The following is a 16,533-nucleotide window of genomic DNA, read 5'->3' on the forward strand; positions in this document are numbered from 1 at the left end:
TAAACCTCCTCTTTGACCTTCCCATAAAGAAACGCTGATTTAACATCTAACTGAAATACTTTGAAATTCTTCCAAGACGCAAATGCTAGGAAAATTCTGATAGCCTCTAGTCGTGCGACAGGAGCATAGACTTCGGTAAAATCAATCCCCTCCTGTTGACTAAAGCCCTGAACAACGAGTCGAGCTTTGTTCCTTACAACCACTCCTCTATCGTCCCTTTTACATTTAAAAACCCATTTTGTATTGATTTTTCTTTGACCATCCGGTAAATCAACAAACTTCCACACACCTAACTTCCCAAACTGTCCTAACTCTTCTTGCATCGCAATGACCCAAGAGTCTTCAGTAAGCGCCTCTTTGTAAGTCCTCGGTTCGACCTGCGAAATAAAGCAACTTAATGAAAATTCAGTTTGTAAAGGTGCTACTGTAGAATAAAAACATGTTAAGCCCTGGTCAATTTGACGTCTCGTGCGAACGCCCGATTGCAATTCTCCTATTATCAACTCCTCTGGATGATAAGAAAGAGTTCGCGGCATCACTTCGCTTGGAACTTCTACATTTCCTTCCAGATTAGTAACATTCTGCTCTGCATCTTGTTCACCAACTTGGTTTGTTTGACTTGGCAACTGGATCTGCTCCCCCTCAAGGTCTGAATCATCATGGTCAAAAACTGGCCTATTTTCAGCTTCTTGATCATCATTCACCTCCGACTGATTACCAGGAGCAACTTCATCATCATGTTCACCAGCGTTACTAGGACCTGCTTCATCATCATTTGAAGTCTCCCGAGGTCTTCTAGAATACTCTGCTGGAAACCTGAGCGACGATTCATACTCTCGTAAAATATCCAGCTCATCAAAGAAATCTTCCTCTTCCTCTGATTCTTCTCTCATGTCAAACGATTCCCAAAGTTTGTCATAATGATAACGCCATGAATCACCAGGATTCTGTGGCGGCATAGTGTACCCCTGACATTCAACATTCGCTGCTTCAATAATACGCTTTTCACTTGGAACAAAGACACGCCGTGTAGGACCTGAATATCCAACAAATATTCCTTCAAAGTTCTTTGAACCAAACTTGCCATTCGGCTCTATTACCGTACAGGGTGACCCAAACGGTTCTAGATACTTCAAATTCGGCTTACGTTTATTGATTAGCTCAAAACACGTCTTGTTGAACTTCTTCACAGTAAGAACTCTATTGAGAGTATAGCATGCAGCAGAAACAGCTTCAGCCCAGAAATTAATTGGTAACTTGGAATCTGCAAGCATCGTTCTGGCTGTCTCGATTAGCGTCCGGTTCTTGCGTTCTGCAACTCCATTTTGCTGAGGAGTGTACGGAGCACTAAACTCATGCAGTATACCTCTTTCATCACAGTATTCCTCCATCTTACTGTTTTTGAACTCAGTACCATTGTCACTCCGAATTCTACAAATCGGTCTCTGGTACAGATTCTCGATTTTCTTAAACAATACCATCAAACTATCAAAGGTTTCGTCTTTTGTTTTCAAAAACATGACCCAGAAAATCTGGAGTAGTCATCAGTCACGACCAAACAGTAGGAATCTCATGTTATACTCTTGACATTCACTGGACCAAACAAATCCATATGAAGTCTTTCCAAAGGTCTTGAAACTGAATTGACTTGCTTTGTAGGGTGTGTCTTTTTCTTCTGTTTGCCTTTGACACAACTTATGCACTCCCCTTCCAGATGAAAACCTTTAATATTCACTCCAGTGACCAAGTCGTTATGCACTAAGTGATTCATTTTCCTTAGGTGAATATGCCCCATCTTTCGGTGCCATAACCTTGACTCTTTTTCCGTTGCTCTGGACACAAAACAATGAGCCTGACCCGTGGTTGTAGTAGCAACGCTCATGTCCAACACGTACAGATCGTTAACTCTTGGTGCCCTCATGATGATCCACTCTTCAGGTATCACAAATCCCGGTTTCAAGATCAAACATTCTTTGTCGGTGAAATGAGTAGTATACATCCTGTCACAGATCTGGGAGATACTCAGTAGGTTGTTCTCCAACTCAGCGATGTAGTTAACTCTCTCAAACGTGATAATGCCATTTGACAAAGTTCCTTCACCTATGATCCTGCCTCCTTGATTACCCACATAGCCACCATTAATGTTATTCACATCATACAGCAATGCGGTCTTCCCTGTCATATGCCTTGACGCTCCACTATCCATTATCCACCTGGATACAAGTTTTGGAAGATCCTGCACATAACAAATCATCATTTAAACAACTTCAAGAAAGATGCCGATTCATGCTTCGCGATCCAGGAAGCTCCGGCAATTCATACTGTTTAGTCAAACATGGTGTCCACCCAGGCCTCATCAGCCTTAGGTGTAACCATGACTTTAGCAATTTGAATTTTGAAATTCTTAGACTTAAGAGGTGGAAATTGTGCATCATAATCAACCGTAATTGATTCTTCAGCCTTTTTCACCTCAGAAGTTGAAACTTTCTTCTCAACTTTAGGTTCAATTTTAGGTTTCCACACCTGTTGAGCTACTGCAACCCTCTTATAAAATTTATCATTTTGATTTACCAACTTCTTTACGGGTTCAGTTTTTACTTTCAAGTTGTCTATTTGAACATTTTTCTTCCCAACAACTTCTTCTTGTTGGACCGTTCTATGACCCTAAAAGTCAGTCAAGGTAGTTCATCTTCACATACGAAGGCGGAATCAACGTAAATGAAGTTACAACAGCTTATCCTTTCAATTCCTTATCTTTCTATTGCTTTCTGATAAAAATTTGGCAGAGTTTCAGCACCGTAGCACACACATACATCGGTGTTTTACCCTTCACATCAACTTTCTTTTGTTGAACCTTCACAGCTTCAGTCTTAGGCTTCACATATGTACACTTTCGTGCAATATGACCAACCTGTTCACATCTAAAACAAGTACGAGTATCAGTTACCCGACTCGTGCCTTCAAACTGAGCCTGTGACGCTCTCTTCTCAAAAAATTCTTTGTTTGATTTTGTAAAAATTTCCTTTTCTTCATCAGCAAGTGAACTTGAACTGTTCACAAACTTTTTCTTTTCGACATACCTCTTGTTTGAAACATTTCTTTTCTGATATAGTTTACCCCCCTGATAACCACCCGACCAGTTGTTTCTGTTGTTATTGTAAAAACGTGGTGGATAAACAGTTTTCTTGTTGTAAACCCTCTCTTTCTTTCGACTCAGATCGTTCACTGCTGACAACTCGACTTCGACAAGTTTGAAAACATTTGTCAATTTGTTCAAATTAACATTCTCTAATGGAAACTCAGAATCCGAAAACAACTTATCCGATCCCGACATCTTGTACATGACAAGATCAGATTCATCATGTAAGTTGTTTTTTGGACTTTTGCTTCGGAATGTATTTATCTAGAAAACACCCATCCTCCTCAGAAGTGTCACAATCCGGTTTAAGCACTTTGTCTACCACACTTTTCACCACATCATTTTGGACATCCTCTTCATTGGAAGACGTGAACGTGACATCAATGTTCTCAGGAAGTGTAACATCACTTTCTTCCTCAATTTCCACCAAACTAGACTGCTTTTTCGTGTAGTTGTCTAAAATTGGCGGTGGAACTTTGTGAAACCCTACACCCGTTCCATCAGAAAACACATCCTCACCAGCTTTGTTTTTCCCTATAGGTTTAGGAACAATATGCTGCAAAACAAAGCTAGCTGAGCTATAGCTGTTTAATTTTAACTGAATTCTTTCATTTTCAATTTCAATTTCTTGAACTTTAAGTTTTAGTTTAGCAATTTCATCCAGTTGCTTGTTAATTGATTCTTCTTTTAATCTCAAAACAGCTCTTAGATGTTCATTTTCTTTAGATGTTTTTCCATTTCGATCATCACTATCTTTGACAACGCTTTTCAATTTTTCAAATTTTTCAGAAATTTGTCGATTCTCAAGAAATACCTTGTCATTTTCAGCTTTAATTTTCTTACATTCAGTCGTTAATTCATTTACTTGTTCAGTTGAAGCTTTTAATTTTGTGTCACGTTCAAGAATCTGATCCTCAAGCTTTCCAACTTTAGTTGTTAGATTCTTGATTTTCTCACCGTTTAGGTACGTGACAGTGCCACAAAAATTGCATTGTTTGGTGCAACTTTTGCAATCAGCATTACCCCCAACTTTGTTACCTGACACATTCGTTGACTTGTTTTGACTGACCTGATCCTTTGACTCAGTAACAGAAACAGAATCTACCTCAAGTGCTTTTGCAGCTAGCACTTTGTCAGCCATATTTCCCAGATTCTCAGCTGTCAACTCCTGTGTAGTATCGATCAGACCGGTATCAACTTGCTTTACTTTCTCAAGTTCTTCTTTCTCTTTCATCTCTTTCTCTTCTTTCTTCTTTCTCTCTTTCTCTTCTTTCTCCTTTCTCTTTTTCTCTTCTTCAATCATCTTTGATGTTGGTGTTCCCCACCACTTGTGCGGCCAATATTCATCATCTTCTTTGTACTCCTGAATGATGGCTTCGATATCTATCTTTTTGTCATCAACCGCGATGTTCCCATATCTATCAAGATAGCATTCTCTGTCTGGATCCCATCTGTTTGCTCTTCTAGCTTCCAGAAAGACACTAGAAAGTCTGATGATTTTGGCTTCAGCAACCATCTTCCGATACTTATACTTCTGTTCCTCTGTACGATCATCCTTCCACGGAATAGGTTCATCATGACTTGCCATGAATGCGTAACCCACTGCATCATCTTCTGGTAGAAGTTCTTTACTCCAATCGTACCCCTCATCGTCATAAATCACAGCTAATGCCCTCGATTTGTCTCTATTCTCTTCCTGCTGCTTCAATCTGGGCGGCTCGGATTTATTTTGATGGTAGATTGCCTTTTTGTAATAATCGTCACGAAACGGATTCTCTGACTCATCAACGTACGCGTTTCTACATTCACGCTTGAAGTGACCCTTCTGCTTACATTTGAAACACGTCACTTTGGATTTATCGAACCCCAACTTTGTAGATGGACCACCGATCGTTTTCCTCCCAGTAATCTCCATGAAGCATTGTGCATGTCGAACTGCACTTGCCATCGCCCAACGAATATCGATCAGTTCCATTTCTTCGGGGTCTATCTGATCGTAATCTTCCTTTGTCAGATTTGTATTCCCGATCTTACCAGCCACCAACTCTTCATAAGATTCTAGCACAGATGCCAGAAAAACCATTTGTTGCTTGGCCGACTCTTCATCAAAATTCTGTGCGTTCTTCAGATCTATCGTGATATTGCAGGAAAACTTCGCATCAGAACGACTTGCAGAAGACGTAGATCCACTGTGATACCCACTGTGGTTTTCGCTGCTTGAACTGCTTTGACTTTCTTTGTTTGCTGAAGTGACATTCTCAGCAGAAAATGCAGTTTTTGGTGAAGTAGCTTTCGGCATCAAACTCTTCGGATAGTACAAATCCAGATTTTGCTGATAAGATGAGTGATTAACTTTGTATATTTTCTTCAACTCTAGCTCATGGCTTTCAAGTCTTTCAATCACCACATCTGGAGTCAGATTTTTCGGAGAAATAGTGTTCTTCAACATCAATGCGTAATATCTCCAATCAACTTCATCCGGTAATGAATCAAACAATTTATCAACAATTTCTTCATCAGAATACGTGATCTTGTGTCGTGCAAGCTCCAATTTCAGATGACCAAATCGTTCAATCATTTTACAAACCGATTCATTTTTTAGACAACCAAACATGTCAAATTCTTTCCTAAGCAACTTTGTTTTGTTCTTTACAATCTCTGTGCTTCCAACACACTTCTTTTCGAGTTTTTCCCATAAGTCTTTAGCATTGGTATAATCTATCAATGAGATAATATCCTCCCGAACTGATTGAAACAACAGAGCTACACACTTTTGTTCAGCTACAAAGAGATCAATTTCTTCAGAATTTCTTAAAGCTTCACCATTTTTCTTTCCCTCAGCATAACCGTTTTTCATACTCTTCCAACTGGGGAAAGCGAATGCCATTAGCCAATCTTCGAACTTTGTTGCCCACCTGCTGTAGTCTTCTATAGCCATCAACTTAGGAGGTTTGTTAAACGTTCCAAATGCACTTTCGGACTCCCAAGCTTCTTTCTTTTTCTCTTTTTGTTGATTCTCGTTCGTATTGTTCGATGTCGAATTGTTGCTTCCTGAACTTCCTGTGAATGCGTACATATCGCTAAATGGATTCAAGAACATATCATCCATCGTGAACGTACCTGCAAAATCAGACAACACTTAGAAAAGTTTTGATTTTTAAAAAAATAACAGAACCACAAAAGCGATCCTGTTTGTACAGCTTGACAGAAAAGCTAACTGGTTCAAATAAGCGAACCAGAGATGTTCAAATAAGCGAACCAACCAATTCCAACTATGTCCTTTCGAGCGGACCACAAATGTCATAAAAGCTAGTCAATTGTATTTCGAGCGATCCAGAAAATGATCGTTCGAGCGGTTCAGGTGTTATCCGTTTGAGCGGTTCAGAAGATAATCGTTCGAGCGGGCCAAGAAACATCCGTTCGAGCGATCCTAAGGTTAAATTTTTGAGCGATTCAGATTAAATCCAGATAAGCGGTCCTAATGTCCGAAAAGGCGATCCATTGTTTTTAGCCTGTTTTTACCAATTTTAGTCCGTATTTTCACCTGATTCTTTCTAGGGTTTGTTAATAGTGTGTTTTACACGTTATACTCGAATTTCAGACAATTTTGACCGTAGGAACCACTAGAAACTGAAAAAGTATGAGAGAAAGTGAGTAGAAAAGAGAGATTTCTGCAGTTCTATGCTGTCGTAGTATGAACTCCTCGTCCTGAGCTCTGATACCACTTGTTGGACCGTTGTATGACCCTAAAAGTCAGTCAAGGTAGTTCATCTTCATGTATGAAGGCGGAATCAACATATATGAAGTTACAACAGCTTAATCCTTTCAATTCCGATTGTTTCTATTGCTTTCTGATAAAATTTGGCAGAGTTTCAGCACCGTAGCACACACATACACTGTTACAACTTATGAACCGCTCACACCTATATATAGAGATCCAGGGTCGCTCTTACGACATGACACATGAGCGATCCAGACCCTTTGTCCTATAAGCGATCCATATAAGTGACACAAAAGCGGTCCACATCAACACAATGACTAATAAGCGATCCTAAGTCTATTTTACACAAAATTTACACTTTGACCCCTATAGACCATTCTTGACTTCAAACTTTTTGTAGACGCAGTCAACAGACATTTCTTGTATCAACACTCTTTTCCTCTTTCATCCTCAGATTTGTATCTGATGAACTCATCTTGCTTGACTTTGCAACCGAGGAAGTTGATTCATCAGAACTCTTATTCTTTCCAACGGATGAACCCGAGGACAAAATCTTCTCCAAATACTCTCTAGCCTTCTTTCTCTTCTTCCTCAGTCTGTCTTTTTGCCCCTGTGAAAGTTTAACTTTCTTTTCTTGACTTGTCTGATCTTGAACTTTAGGTTTCAGAACCTTCTGTTCATGAGGCTTGACTTTGACTGGAATTGTTGCCAATTTCTGAGATTTAGCCCTCAATCTGTCATTCGATCTTCTTGGGCACTCTCTGGCAATGTGACCTCTAATTTGACAGTTAAAGCATCTTCTCGTCTCAAAATTCCTTCTCTGGCAGTTAACAGCAATGTGTCCTTGATAACCGCATCGGTAACACACTCTGTTATCATACCAATCACCATTTTCAGCCCAAATACTCAGATCAAAGCATTGTTTGGCTTGGTGATATTCCTTTCTCCTGTTGATTGTTGGATTTGACTTTTCAGCACTGTGGTTCGACCTACACCACTTATTACCAACACTTTTTGAGTTTTCATTTTTTACTTTTTGTAATTTTTCATTGCGATTGGATGATCGATCTGATGAACTTTTATTATCTTTTTGTTTCTGTTCCACTTTCTTCTTCAAAGGTTTTTGCTTAGAGCATTCTCCCTTTTCAGTCGATTGTAGAACTGTTTTCTGAAATTTTTCTTTTAAATTCAAAAACAATTTTGGTTTTTCAATTTTATCATTTACATCATCAGATTTCTCATCGCAATCTTCAACTTTGACATTGTCAAAGTTTGTGACATCGTCACTTATTGGAACTGAATTGATGGGTTTTGGACAGGGAAAATTCACACTGTCTGATGCAGTCACAAAACCTATCAATTTCTTTTCAAGTTCATCAATCTTGTTTCTTGAATTCTCGGCTTCATTTTTAAGCTGAGATATTTTTTCAAGATGAGACTTGATTGATTTTTCATTCACATTCTTCAAGTTTTCAAGAACAGACTTTTCACTTTCCAAAACTTTTATCTGTTCTTGAAATTTTGTCTCGTTAGCTTTCAGATTTTTGTTCTCTAGTTTTATCCAGAAATCTTCATTTTCTGACGATTTCTTTTTTACTTTCAAAGTCCTTTTCTTTTTCTTTCAAAAACTTGTTTTCAGATTTCAAACTGTTCAAACCATCCAACAGTTTATCATTTTCAGCTTTCAGTTTCTCACAATTTTCCTGCAACATAAGAATCTGTTTAATATCAGCTTGCTTCTCGTCTTCCAACTTCTTGACTTTCGATGTCAAACTTTCCGCATCCTTCAAGAGTTTGTCATTCTCAGTCCTGAAGTTGTCACATTTGAAGCACACTGATGCAGAATTTGAAGTTTCATACTTCACAGATTCTTCAACCTTTGACACTTGTTCTTTCTCTATCTTATATGTACCTGCACCAAAGATTGTAACAAAATCAATAGGATTTTCATTATCATCAATATAACAACCTCTTTTCATATCATATATCAAATTTCTTTTTGTTGCCCAACAAACATTGATTCTTTTGTTTATTTCTTTTATCACATCTAAACTCAAATCTTCCAAATTCATTTTTATCTTATCCAATATCTCTCTCTTCTTTTGATACTTCTCATAATCGTGATTCTTAAGTTTTCTAATGAATTTATTCAGAGATAATTGTGAAAAAATATATTTTTCTCTTAAAGTTTTCAAGCAATCATCCCATTCAGCTGATAATCCATTAGCAAACTTTGATGTCTTATCAGCTTCTGTTATTACTATTTGATTATCCTTCAAATAGTCAATCAAGCGATCAAAACGTTTCTCCAAATCATCCAAGTTTTCATCTTTCTTACTCAGAAAACATTCGAAACGTTCACACCAAACCTCTTTAGGAAATTTCTGATAAGAACTACTAAGATATCCTCGATACCAATCATTCAACCTTTTAAGATCATTGTTTTCCTGCTCATCAAACCTCATTGTCATTTTTCAAATAATCCCAACAAATCTTTGTTGTTCACAAAAGCGAGACACCAATGTGACAGAAAAGCGGAACTTCAGTTGTTATAAAAAGTGGACCAGATTGTTCAACCAAGCGGACCACCTTATGTCCTTATGAGCGGACGAGTGTTGTACACAAGAGCGAACCAGATGATGTTCACTGAAACGGACCACTCAAGCGAACCTGACTGTGTCACAATAAGCGAACCACCACTAAGTCACAAAAGCGAACCAGACTTTGTCACTACAAGCGAATCACAAGAGCGGAACTACAACAATCAGGACCCTAAAAGCGAACCTCAAAAGCAAACCAGACTTATGAGCGGACCAACCAATTAGGACCTTTGGAGCGGAGCTATGAGAAAATTTGGAGCGGACTAAAATTTTTGAAGCGAACCTGTTACAATTTTGGAGCGAACCTACTGACAAATTGTCTTTGGAACGAACCTAATTGCAATTTAGAGCGGACCTACTCAAATGTCCGAATAAGCGATCCTAAATCCGAAGACGATTTCACCCATTTTTAGTCCGTATTTGAGTCTGAAACTTTCAAGGGTTTATCAATGTCCAATATCACACGGTCTGTGAAATTTTGATCCAATTTTATCCGGTAAAACTCCCTGAACTGCTGAAAGAAGGTGTAGAAATCAGAATTTTTGAGCGAAAACGAGCTAAACGGTAAGAACTCTTCCTCCTGAGCTCTGATACCACATGTAGGATCGTTATACGACCTAACGAGTCGATCAGAAGAGTACTTAGACAGAATCAGAGGCGGAATTCATTGATTCGGTCTTCGTATAGCTTGATTTCATTATTTAACGTCTCGTTTATTGATCTGCTAACAATTACAAGCTCTGGAGACAAATTGGCAGGGCTTCGCCGTACACACACACATCTGTTCTACTAGATCCGCTCATCAGACACCTATTTATAGGCTGATGGGTTCGCTTATATGGACATGACCATAAAAGCGGACCTATCAAGTTACAAATGAGCAAACCTATCAAGGACACATAAGTGAACCTACAATATTGACATATAAGCGAACCTATCTAATCTTATGTGTTTCTTGATTTCCGTTCACTGTACAATCAGCCCTAACCTAAGATTCGAACTAAGATGTAGTCGACAGACAACTGCACCAACATAGCACCTAAAACTCAATGTATCAAACATCCAATACACCATTTTCATCATCAAAATTCATGTGTTCTACCTCCTTATCCAAAACCCACTTATCTATGTATGGTAATTCATTCAAACACCTAAATCATAGCAATATATTCATAATTTTTCACTTAGGATTTGTTTCTAAGCAAGTATACATCTCTTATCTTACCTCAATTTTTGAAATCCATACATGGATTAAAATCCATGGAATCTACCTATATTCATAAGGCCATGGGGTGTACTCTAACGTTAAGAATGTTAACAGTGACATGACATGTTAACTAACATTGTAAACCACTCCCTCCTTGTGTTAAAAGGCATTAAATGGGTTATGTGTTAACATGTTAACCTAATGTTAAATGGATTGAATTGATTATTCCTTTCTTTTTAGACAAAAAAACCACAAAAAGATAGGGTTAGATAAAGTTAATGGGATTAAACCATTTCCTTGAAGTGAGACAAAGTGAAATGAGGGAAAAAGGTTGATGTGGCACTTAGGGGCTGTTTGGTAGCCTCTGAATGGTCATTTAGAGGCTACCTCTTAATGGAACCATTAATAATTTTACCAATGAGAAGTTAGAAGAATGTGACATGTGATGATTTACCATTCAGAGGTTACCTCTTAACCATTCAGACTTGAGGTTACCTCTTATTCATTCAGAGGTTTTAAACCATTAAGAGGTAGCATCTGAATGGTCATTAAGAGGCTACCAAACAGCCCCTTAGGAGGAGTTAAGATAGGTTAAAGTATACCCAAAGGCCTAATATCACCAAACTAAAATTTTTGACATAACTTGTGATCCCCTAATTTAGGTGATCATTTATATGCATTCATGCACGAAATCAAGGCTCGGATTGCTCTTCAATTTGATGGATTAAGATTGAATAAGGGTTTGCTCCCTTGTTCTTTCTCCTGGTGGCTACACACATACATACCTAGTGTGTGTTGTGCTTTATTTTTATTTCAATTAATCAAGTTTTAGTTTTCCCCTTTTTGGTCCCTCAAGTTTGGGGTTTTTATTTTTAAGGGATTATCACTTGAGATTCAATTAAGGTTTTAATTATACTTACCAACTAGGTTAGATTTCTCTACTTACATGCTTTTACTATTTACCATTTAGGTAAATATTTGATATAGATCATTAATTAAATTTCGGGGTGTTACAAGTCCACCCTCTTCCAAAAGTTTCATCCCCGAAACTCAAATACGTACTGAATAGAGAAGGGTATAGTCTCGTGATCTCTTCTTCAGACTCCCAAGTAGTGTCTGATCCTTTCCGATGCTCCCATTTGATATTCACTTGGTCAATTTCTTTGTTCCTTAATCCTTTGACCTTTCGATCACAAATTTCAATAGGCTTAGCTACATAATTGAGTTTATCGTCCACTTCTATGTCGTCATAGGGAACGTAGGTCATCTCATCGGCCAAACATTTTCAGAGATGTGAAACATGGAACTTGTTGTGTATTCCTCTCAATTCTTCCGGTAGTTCCAGTCGGTAAGCCACTTTTCCTACCCGATCGATAATCTTAAAAGGCCCAATAAACCGCAGGCTCAACTTTGCTCTCTTTCTGAATCAGATGATCCCCTTCTACATAGATACTTTAAGCATTACCTTATCACCAATTTGAAACTCGATAGGTCTTTGCCTTCTATCCGCATAAGACGTTTGTCGATCTTGGGCCGCTTTCAAATGGGCCCGGACCGCGTCGATCTTCTTGTTTGTGGCTCTAACCACATCCTTGCGGGCGAGTTCACTAAGGCCCACTTCACCCCAACATACCAGGGTTCGGCATTTCCTACCATAGAGCATTTTATACGGGGCCATACCAATACTTAAATGGTAACTATTGTTGTATGAAAATGCAACTGACGGTAGGTAAGCATCCCAACTACCGCCAAAATCAATAATACATGCCCGAAGCATATCCTCTAATGTTTGAATCGTTCACTCGCTTTGCCCGTAAGTTTGAGGGTGATACGCCGTACTGATCAACAGTTTGGTACCCAACTGTTCTTGAAAATCGCGCCAGAAATTTGATGTGAACCGGGTATCTCTATCGGACACGATGGATACCGGAACTCCGTGGCGCACTAATATCTCATTCATATACACTTCTGACATCTTTTCAGAAGTATAGGTCTCACGGATAGGAATGAAATGAGCACTTTTCGTCAACCTATCCACAACTACCCATATAGCATCAAACCCGCGAGCTGTTCTAGGTAACTTGGTTAGCAGGTCCATGGTAACATGTTCCCATTTCTAAACCGGTATGTCTAATGGTTCGAGCTTGCCATAAGGCTTTTGATGCTCCACTTTAACTTGTAAACAAGCTAAGCATTTTTCGACATACTTCGCCACATCTCTTTTCATTCCGGGCCACCAATAATTTTGTTTCAAGTCCCGGTACATCTTGGTCGCCCCCGGGTGAATCGAATAACACGATTTATGAGCCTCGTTAAGTAAGAGAGCCTTAACACCACATGTGTTTGGGATCCAAATCCTACCAAACCGGAATTTCATCCCATTGTCACATTCCACAATATCTTTCACTAAACCCTTTACACGTTCTTTTCTCCAATTTTATTCTTTGACTGCTTTAATCTGGGCTTCCCGGATTCGTTCAAGTAAACCCGAAGTTACCACCCATTGCATTAATCGTACTCGAATAGGAGTGTAATCCTCCTTTCAGCTTAAGGCATCCGCCATTACGTTGGCCTTTCCCAGGTGATAATAGATTTCACAATCATACTCTTTCACCGTTTTTAGCCAACGCCTTTGTCTCATATTCAACTCCTTTTGGTCAAAGAAGTACTTTAAACTTTTATGGTCGCTGAAAATAGTACATTTCACCCCATACAAATAATGCCTCCAAATTTCAAGGCAAAAACTACGGCCGCCAACTCAAGATCATGAGTCAGGTATTTTGTCTCGTGTGGCTTTAGTTGTCTTGAGGCATAAGCGATCACCCTGCCTCTTTGCATGAGTACGCATTTGAGACCTAGATGAGACACATCCTAATATACCACCATGTCTTTGGTGACATCTGGTAAAGTTAATACTGGTGCACACGTTAACTTTTCTTTACACGTTTGAAATGCTTTTTCTTTATCATCTTTCCAAATGAATTTCTCTCTCTTGCTGGTTAACTTGGTCAAAGGTGACGCGATTTTGGAGAAATCTTGAATGAATCTCCTATAGTAACCTGTTAGCCCCAAGAAGCTTCTAATCTCCGACGGATTCTTCAGAGGACCCCATTTCGACAGCGCCTCAATTTTGGACGGATCTATTAATATCCCATCGACACTTATGGTGTGCCCAAGGAATTGCACTTCTCGAAGCCAAAAGGCGCACTTCGAGAATTTAACGTAAAGTTTTTCTCGTCTAAGGGTTTCTAACACTCCTTGCAAATGACGAGTGTGATCTGCCTTGTTTTTCGAGTATACGAGAATGTCATCGATGGACACTATCACCGACTTATCCAACATTGGTTTGCAAACCCGATTCATGAGATCCATGAATGTCACGGGTTCATTTGTTAGTCCGAAGGACATCATAAGGAATTCAAAATGCCCATATCATGTACGGAAAGTTGGTTTGGGTATATCTTCCTCTTTCACCCTCAATTGATGGTAACCCGACCTCAAGTTGATTTTCGAAAACCAACTCGCACCTTGTAGTTGGTCGAATAGGTCGTCGATTCTCGGAAGTAGGTATTGATTCTTTATTATAAGTTTGTTTAACTCTCGGTAATCAATACACATGCGCGTACTTCCGTCTTTCTTCTTTACAAACAATACCGGTGCTCCCCAGGGTGAGACACTTGGTCGGATAAACCCCTTGTCAAGCAAGTCTTGCAATTGGGACAATAATTCTTGAAGTTCCAATGGTGCTAACCTGTATGGTGCCTTGGCCACAGGTTTTGCACCCAGGACTAGTTCAATCCCAAACTCCACCTCGCACTCGGGTGGTATCCCCGGTAAGTCTTTTGGAAACACGTCTTTAAATTCTTGTATGATGGGTACGTCTTGAATCTTTGACGACTCTTTTTCTCGATCACATAGGTAGGTTAAATAAGCCTTACACCCATGTTGAATGAGCTTACGGGCTTCCATCATTGAGCATACTATGGGGTTGCAACTCCTTTCCCCCATAAATAATGACATGCCTTCCCTCGGAGATGTTAGTTGTATCTCCTTACGAAAGCATATCACTTTGGCGTGGTGGCGAGACAACCAATCCATCCCAACCACCACTTGGAATTCCCCCATTGACATGGGTATCAAATCAACCAAGTACTTCTCGCCATCAACATTTAATTTGCAATCCCGACACATATCACAAACAATAAAACTTTTATTATTACATACTTCTACTTCCATAGGCATATGTAATTTCGTTAATGTAAACGAAAGATGTTGAATAAATCTATGTGAAACAAAAGATTTATTTGCACCCGTATCAAATAAAATCCATGTAGGAATATAATTTAGGGTAAATGTACCTGAAACCATATTGGGTTCAATTTTAGCCTCTGTCGCGGTTATGTGGAAAGATCTCGCCCGCGTCTTCTAGGCTTCATTCTTCATATCGGTTGCATCATTTTTTCCTACCAACTCTGGGCACTCGGATTTCTTATGACCCGGTTGGTAACATTTAAAGCATACCGAAACTTTAGAAGGTCAATTTGAGGGCACATGTCCCGTCTTCTCACACATGACACATGGTTTGTTCTTGTAGAAACATTCACCCCGATGTGAGCGTCTACAAATCTTGCAACTAGGTGATCTTCCTTTCACATTTCCTTTCTTTGGAGATTCGTTCACCTTTCGTTTCTTTGTAGGGCTAGGATTTATATCCAACACCCTTTGTTCGCCTCTCTCAAATTGTTTCTTCAATTCTATTTCGCGCTCCTACGCGACATTAGTGATCCTAGTAAGGGTGGCATAATTTAAAGGAGTTATAAACTCCCTGTATTCCACGCTGAGCATGCTGTGGTAATAGTTAACCTTTTTCTCTTCAGTTTGTAATAGTTCACCATAAAACTTGAGCAGATCCATGAAGGTTCCTGTGATTTTGCCTATTGTTTCACCTCAGTGCCTTAGTTACATGAACTCTTCCTTAATTTTATTTATCACTGCCTTAGGACTGTGATGTTTAAGGAAGGGTGCCTTAAATTCCTCCCTGGACATATTTCGGGTAGCCTCAACTCCTTTCTCGTTTCTAAGATTGTCCCACCAATCTTTAGCTTGCCCCCCTAATTGTCCAGTCCCGTAAGCCACGAGGTTGGTGGGATCATAATGAGTTCGTTCAAATACACCTTCTATATCACTTATCCATCTTTGGCATGCGATTGGATCAACCTCCCCATTATAGATCAGAGGTTTACATGCCATAAATTTGTTGTAAGGACACGCCTTCCCTTTTTTAGCCTTGTCTCGATCTTGAATAAGGCTTTCTTTCATCTCAATCATCTTTTCTTCCATCATTGTGAACATTTGCATTTGCAGCCTTTCCATAAATCCGGGTAAGGCTGCTTCCAATGCCTTTCCGACTTCCTTGGAAATCTTTTCACGTATCGCCTAATTAATGAGGGGTACCGTGTCATCATCGATGCCTCAAGAAATTTATTCAGCTGAAATGTCCACAACAATTGCTAAACAATTTGTATAATTATTCCCACGTTATTACTAGTGTGTCTATTTTCATCATCTAGTATTACATGTGATGTAATGTTATTGTTTGATTAGACCAAGTACATATTTGACTTGTCTTAATCATTTATACTTGGTGCATTTCCCGGGTTCGAGTGTATAAATACGCTCCTCCAATGCAATTTCACTCTTTTCTTCCTATTATACATCATTGTATTTTGTACTTTAACTGTTTCTTACCGAATGTCTTGATCAAGCCACGAACCGAACACATTGATCTTTAACCTTAAGCTCTGATTACCAACTTGTAAGACCCAACCTTAGTTAATGAAAATTATATAAAAGTTTTTGCATTTAT

This window comes from Helianthus annuus, chromosome 8 (genome assembly GCF_002127325.2).
Source record: "Helianthus annuus cultivar XRQ/B chromosome 8, HanXRQr2.0-SUNRISE, whole genome shotgun sequence".
In the NCBI taxonomy this organism is placed as follows: domain Eukaryota; kingdom Viridiplantae; phylum Streptophyta; class Magnoliopsida; order Asterales; family Asteraceae; genus Helianthus; species Helianthus annuus.